Here is a 7776-nt window from a genome sequence, read left to right on the forward strand (position 1 = left end):
AGATTTCAGGTTGAGTAGTTGTGGTTAATTTGCAAGGGATTATCGTCGGATGGTGAAGGGATTCATTCATCTGCGGGTTGGAGAGCCCAGTGAGGGTTGGTTTCGGTTGCCTTGGAAAGATGGTGGTATGCTCGGGGTTGTGGCCATGTTGCTCAAGTTGTTGGGTGTGTCAGGAATGGTAAGGAATGATTTCGAGGACGAAATCTAATTTAAGTGGGGGAGAGTTGTAACATTCCGTTTGAAATTAAGTAAATAAATAATAAACCCACTGCATTTGCGCGTCATCTGAGCGTTTTACGACACACATTGCGCGTCGTAAAAGACTGTTTTTCTATTAGTGACCCCAAACCCCGAGATGTAAATTTATATTTGATATTATTTTATTGTAGCCCTAAATCCATAATAATTTAGCAGGGTGTTGGTTCTGGGAGTTAAATGTCATAATTTTGGATATTTGAGGTAAAAGTGTAATTTTTGGGGTATTTTTGCAAATAAATTCAGAAGGCAGGGGATGTTTGGTAAATTTTTGAGTTAAATTGAAAAAGGGTTTGTGGGGTCAGGGACCACTATTGTAAAAATGAAAGGATGTTTGTGATGGAGGCGGGTTTAAACCCGTCACTACCCTTCCCTCCCATTTGGAAGGAGCATGGAGCAGAACCCTAACCCTAATCGCATTTGTCCAGCCGCCACCCTTATACCCCCATACTTCAGTTGTCGTCGCCTCCTAGTCACACAGCGACCGTCAAGCATCATCGTCACTGCTCTAATCACCGGCGAAGGTGAAAGTTTCGAGCCCGACATTGTGGTCGTGGGGAGACCGATCGAACGTGTTTAGTAGCCGCTACGTCTCTCTCTGTCAATGACGCAACCCCAATTCACCCTCTTCATTGTTGTTGTTGGGTCTCGTCGTCGCCGTCGCCGCCTTGCGACTGTTTCGTCTTGATTGATGTTCTCTGACCGCCGCTTGTCGCCACAAGGGTGGCTGTGTGAGAGTGTGTTTCAGTGGGTTCGTGTAGGTATGTGTGTTGTTGTTCTAGCCGGAGGTGTGTATGTATTCTGTTGGCCGGAAATCGTGGGGAACCACCATGGCAGCCAACCATGGTGGCAGTCACCTTGTTGTCGCCCTCTGCCGCCATCAGCTACCGTGGAAGGTGGTTGTGTGTGTATTATGGTGCAATTATGTGTGTGTTTTATGGTGTGATGTTGTATGAACAACCTTTGGCCGGGAAATCAAGGAAAATCCCCCACCACCACCGTGAGGTTGTGGCTACCGCTGTGAACCGTCGTCGACCACCACCGCCCGAGTTGGCAGTGGGTGGTGCCCAACTTGGTGAAACGTAAAAAATACTTTGTTATACTTACTGATGATTTCAAAATATATGTATATGTTTATTTGATTAAACATAAGTTTGAAACTTTTAGGTTGTTGAAGAATTGCCAAAAAAAGTAGAGAATAATATGATTAAAAGGATTAAGATTCTCATATCTGATAGGGGTGGTGAGTATTTTAGTTTAGGGTTTCACAATAATTTAGGAAATTACATGATTATCTCACAATTGACACCACCTTGGCCTCTGCAACACAAATATGTAACTGAAAGGAGAAATCGAACATTATTGTATAGGTTCGATCCATAATGAGTCACATCACACTTCCATTTAATTTTTAGGGGTTATTCCTTGGAGACTTCTACAATATTCCTAAACCTGGTATAGAGATTTAGATTTCCAAAACAACCTTTGAAGTATACAGTCGATATGTTACATCACTAGCATATTCACAGGCCTGGAATTACAAGACTTATGTCTTTTGTGAAGCTCAAGATAAGTTACAACCCAAATAAAAGAGAATTTATTTTGTTGGATATACTAATCAATCTTATGGATATTATTTTTATGAACCCTTTAAGGGAAAAAAACTCGAAGATTATTCGTCCTTTAAAAGGAATTAATATCCAATGAGGTTGGTGGGAGCCAAGTTGATCGTGAAGAAATTCAAGAGTTAGGAGTTAGGGAACCCAATCTTGTCACTAGTTCTCAACAAGAGGTTGTAGAACTTGTTATGCCTCAACAAGGAGTTACTGGAAACCTGACATTGAGCCACATACTGTTTGTGGGTCTGATAGAGTACATCATTCACCAGAAAATACACAGGTTTCTCATATCAGGGTGATGAATTATTCGTATATCATGATGAACCTACCAACTATCAGGAAGCCATGGCTTGTCATGAGACTACTATGTGGAAGGAAGCTATGTAAAACAAGATACATTCCATGCATGATAACCAAGTATATGAATTGGTTGATTAATCACTTGACTATAAAAAAGTAAGACGCAAATGGGTATTTAAGAAAAAGATTGACATGGATGGCAAGAGACATACATATAAAGCCCAACTTATGGAAAAGGTTTACACTAGTGGCTATGAAAAGTCTATTAGGATAATGATTTCCATAGAAACATTTAATGAACATGAGATATGGAAAATATATGTGAAGATTGCCTGAGGATGTTTATGAAATAACATAGTCATTTTCTACATCTTAATGGATTGTGTACATAAACTTTATAGGGTCATTTATAGACTCATATAAACATCACCTAGCTATAATATTTCATTTTATTAGAAACTCAAAGAGCTTGGTCTTGTCAATAATGAAGACGAACCATGTATATATGTCAAGACTAATGAGAGTGTTGCACTCTTCGTTGTTTTGTAGGTTGATGACAAACTTCTAATGGGAAACGACATCCCGACTCTATGAAGTCTAAAATCTTAGCTAGGGAATTGTTTTTTAATTAAAGACATAGGATAGACAAACGTACGTAATATGTATCAAAATTTATACAAATAGTTTTGAGACGCCTCATTGTGTTGAGCCAAAGTACATACATAAATAATGTTTTGAAGAGATTCAAGATGTAATAATCTAATGACGGGGGTTCATGCTAATACATATTTCACACTTACGTACGTACATGTCTAAGGTGTCAAAACATCACGACTCAATACAAAACTCTTATGTATTTGTATGTGTGAATATACAAGCATCCAACAAAAGCACAATGTCGTGGACATTATTTATAGCATGTGACATTTAACGTACATATTATACAAATTAAGATCATTAAAACTTTATATAGAGTAATATATAAAAGTAATCTTTCATTTTAATGTTAACAATTTTTTTTTCTTTTATATGTTTTTCTAGAAATGATAATCCATCTGATGATGACAATCGCTTCAAACACGAAAGTCGACTTGACTTAAAAAAAATATTAATTTCAACAAAATTTAATTGATAAAAATCTATTAATTTTAATTTCCTTAATTTATCTGGTTTTATATTTCATTTATGTAAATTTAATATATTTAGGTTCACAACATCATGTATTGTTTTTTCAATACTTATTGATATATACTAGTATATATTATACATGTTTCTCAAAATTATACTGAATGATTTATTAAGAACGAAACAACAAACACAAGAGTATAAGACTACACTGTGTGGTAATAAAATTATCGTCGGTAATCTGATTTGACATGTGTTGTCGGTGGCAAACATTGACCCTCGAGTCTTTTTGTTGCCATCGGTAATTTTGAGCGGCACATATGTGTAGATGAGAAATTAAACCCTAAAAATTAATAACCAGCAAAGAAGAGACACACCAACATATTTAATTGATATTTTCAATTAACATCTTTCTTTTTATTGATAGACAATAATAACATCATATCCTACTTATAGGTAAATATTGACAAGAATGACGAATGTTTATATGACGTCTGTATGACATATTTTTTTGGTAGACAAAAAAAACATTTTCCTTTAAAATCGAAGTTATTTGTGATTAAGACTATTATCAAACTTTATAAAGGAAGCACAATCCTTCCTAACTTATATTAAACATATTGTGCATCCTCCGAATGTAAAAAATCCCTATTAATTTTAGTCGAACTTTATTTTCAATCAACAAGGACTTAAGAAGTTCTAGAACGATCCATGAAAGTTGTGTTTGGTGTTTGCATATGATATTTAAATAATCTGTTGGCCAATCTGGTCAGTAATTTTTATCATTTGCACGATATTTTAGATAATAATTTTGGTGGAATTAATTTTGAGTTATTGGCTAGAGTATCAAAATATATATAGAACTATCCTTATACATATATTTTCTTAATTAATTTCTAGGACATTATTGAATGATATCACAAGTTTTATCTCGTAACATTTGTATACCTTTTGTATTTTGTTACTTTCTTTCTAAATCACATGGTCTCATATGTTTGAATAACAAACAAGTCTTTATCAGATACAAAACATAATTATTAATTAATAAATTAAATGCGTCAAGATTTTACAATGTGATTATATATTGACATATACATGTGCATGTATTGACCACACACAATCTCCCCTTTGTTTGATCACCTTTTTTCACACACAAATACTCACATATATATATATATATATATATATATATATATATATATATATATATATATATATATATATATATATATGCACACACTGACACACACATGCATAAGGTTGTAACGTTCAAGAACTACGAATACCATTAAATCTAAACCATGGATGCGAGGGAAACGCCACTTACGTGCACCATGAACACCTCCTTCTCTACCGGAGGCTCCTCAAGCGCCTCCGGAAAACACCCTACCCTTCATGGGATACGTAGCCGGAATGGGAAGTGGGTGGCGGAGATTCGTGAACCACGTAAATCCTCCCGTATATGGCTTGGAACATATCCGACTGCGGAGATGGCTGCAGCAGCTTATGACGTAGCGGCTCTGGCACTCAAGGGTGGTGATGCAATGTTGAATTTCCAAGAGTTTGTTGGATCTTATCGAGTGCCAGAGTCACCGGAACCTGCCTTGATAAGGAGTGCAGCGGGGGAAGCGGCGGAGTTGATGAAGTTGTTCAGGGAAAAGGAAGATGACCACAAGAAACAAGGTGGTGACGAGGGGGAGACGCATCAGAATGATGAGTTCATGGATGAAGAAGCAATTTTTGATATGCCGAATCTTTTGGTGGATATGGCGGAGGGAATGATGGTGAGCCCCCCCCGGCAGCCGACAACTGTTGAATGGTCGTCGGGGAACTCTTCTGAGTGTGACAACTTGTGGAACTATTAATTTTATTTTATAAAAAATACAGCTTTAAGGAAAAGACGTTTTATCATTATTTAATAGATGATAGGTCGTTTCTTCATAGGTCGTTTCATGTAAATATATCCATAAAATAAGAAACAATAAAGCATTCGGTTGTTTCACCGTTTGAAATCCTCTTAATATTAAGGTGGGACCCATGTAAGTGACCATACCTTTTAAAGTATTTAGCACTGCGTAAATTTTTTTCTCACACGTAAATTTTGTCCATTCAAATTTTTGTTGTTGCTTTTATGTAATTAAACCCATTCGAAAATGACCTTTTAGGGTAATATCCACAAGTATTTATTTGGTCACTTTTTTTTTTTTTTGGTATTCCATTTACCATTGATCTTGTTGGAAATGTTCAAAAGATACCATTATTACCGGGTATTGAAGGTTTCCCACGAGTATGTCACTCCAGTCGTCTTCTCCGGCGAGTTTCTGACCAAATGCTTTTAGCAACAATTTCCGATCTAAAAACGATTTCAAGAACACTCACTTCCATTTGTTCATTTGTTTCTGTGAACGATTTTAGTTTTCATGTTCTTCGTCAATGTTTAATTTCTTGGTTCATGTTCAAGAACACACAAAAAATGATTGTGTTTGCTCATCAGTGAGCTTGAATGTCAAGAAAGCGAAGGGTTAAAGGTTAGAAAGCGAAGGATTGAAAGTGTGTGTCGGATCTGAGAGGTGTTCATCTTCATCGTGTCCAACAAAACCCAGAAATCAAAATTCTCAAGTTCAATAAATTAATTTGTCTCAGCAATGTTTATGTGTTCTTCATCTTCACCTGTTCAGAAACACTTTTGTTTGCACACAAATCTTCAAAGATCCCAACGATTTCATATCAAAAAAATGATTTCAAGAAAACACACTTACATCTAGTTCATCTGAAATCAAACAAAATATGGCATCTTGTTCGTGTTTTTCAAGAACAAGCCAAGAAATCGACGAGTGTGTGTGTGTGTGTTTATAAGTCTTCGAACTTCAAGAATACCCACCAAAAAGCTACACAGATCGAACGGTTTCTTATTGTTCTTGAAAACCCATAAACGCAACCTTTGAAATCGAAGGTTTCAGTTCTTTGTGTTCTTGAGTCGTGTCTTCCAAAAATAAAAACAGATGAAGAGCTTCAGGTTTTGGGTTTGAAATCGATTAACACAACACATTTTGAATCGTTTTCTGGGTAAGAGCTTCAAGAAATTAAGATCTTCATTTCTTTAGTTCTTGAGTTCTAGAAATAAACGAACCCTAGATTTTAGGGATTTTGATTTTCAAGTTTTGGGTTTGGATCTAGATTCTTGTGAGTTCTTCAACCCTTGGTTTTGAAATCGATTTTAAGAATCACACCACAAAAAAATCTAGATTTCAGATTTGTGTATATGTGTGTGTGTTCAAATTGCCCAGAAAATTCATAGTGTTCATCGAAAATTTTATGTTTGGCCGGAAATTTTATAGGCTAACCGGAAAATTAATTTTGACCGGCTAAACTTATGTTAGCCGGTCATAATGGCATATTAAGACGACAATAACAAGTTAAATGGTAAATGGAATACAAAAAAAAAAAGAAAAGTGACCAAATGAATACTTGTGGAAGACTTTATTACCCTAAAAGGTCATTTTCCCTATTATTAACATATGTTTTTTTAGCAAGTTATAGTTAGTGTATTATTATTTGTAGACAAAATTGCAAAAATGGTCCCTGTGGTTTGTCAATTTCTGTGGGGTAAGGTCCAAAAAAAAATTTATTAGCAAAAAAGGTCCCTATTTGATGGTTTTGTTGCGGTTTTGGTCCCAACCTCGTTAAGTTTAACAGCATGACTGTTAACTTTTGGCAAATGACGGATTTACCCCTGGGACCATTTCTGCAGTTTTATCTTTTTACCAAACTACAAGGACCAATTATGCAATTTTTCTTTTTCATTTTATTGAATTATTATATATTAATTATTTTAATTACTTTTTTCTTTTTAACTTTTTGCTTATTGTATTATTTTTTATCGGATTATCATATATTAATAAATATTATTTTAATATATTATATTTATATATTAATAAATATTACTTTTTTTTATTATTAATTTTTTGAATTATTTTTTTTTGAATTTCTTCTTTATTGCATTAATTCTTTTTTATTGGGTTATTATATATTAATAAAAATTATTTTTAACATATAATTTTTATCTATTAGTAAGTGTTACTTTTTTGAATTATTAAATACATTTAATTAATTTTTTTATTTTGTTAATTCTTTTGATTGGATTATTATATATTAATAAATATTATTTTTAATATATTATATTTATATATTAATAAATATTACTCTTTTTATTTTTAATTTTTTTAATTGATTTATTTTTAATTTATTTTTTATTGCATTAATTCTTTTTTATTGGATTATTATATACTAACAAATATTATTGTTAGCATATAATATTTATCTATTAGTAAGTGTTACTTTATTGGATTATTAATTTTATTTAATTATTTTTTTACTTTTTTTATTGCATTAGTTCTTTTTATTGGATTATTAAACTAAATTTATTATTTTTATTTATAATAAATAATATTTTTTTAATTGTTTTTATTTTTTTTAA

The 7776-nt window shown here is 33.4% G+C and overlaps 1 pseudogene; it reads left to right on the plus strand.

The window, feature by feature from the left end:
- Nucleotides 1-4540: 4540 nt before the first annotated feature.
- LOC145120252 (ethylene-responsive transcription factor ERF025 pseudogene) lies at nt 4541-5314 on the plus strand (annotated as a pseudogene).
- The last annotated feature ends 2462 nt before the right edge of the window (nt 5315-7776 follow it).

Source organism: Lactuca virosa, chromosome 6 (assembly GCF_052849685.1).
Source record: "Lactuca virosa cultivar CGN04683 chromosome 6, Lactuca_virosa_CGN04683_v6, whole genome shotgun sequence".
Classification (NCBI taxonomy): domain Eukaryota; kingdom Viridiplantae; phylum Streptophyta; class Magnoliopsida; order Asterales; family Asteraceae; genus Lactuca; species Lactuca virosa.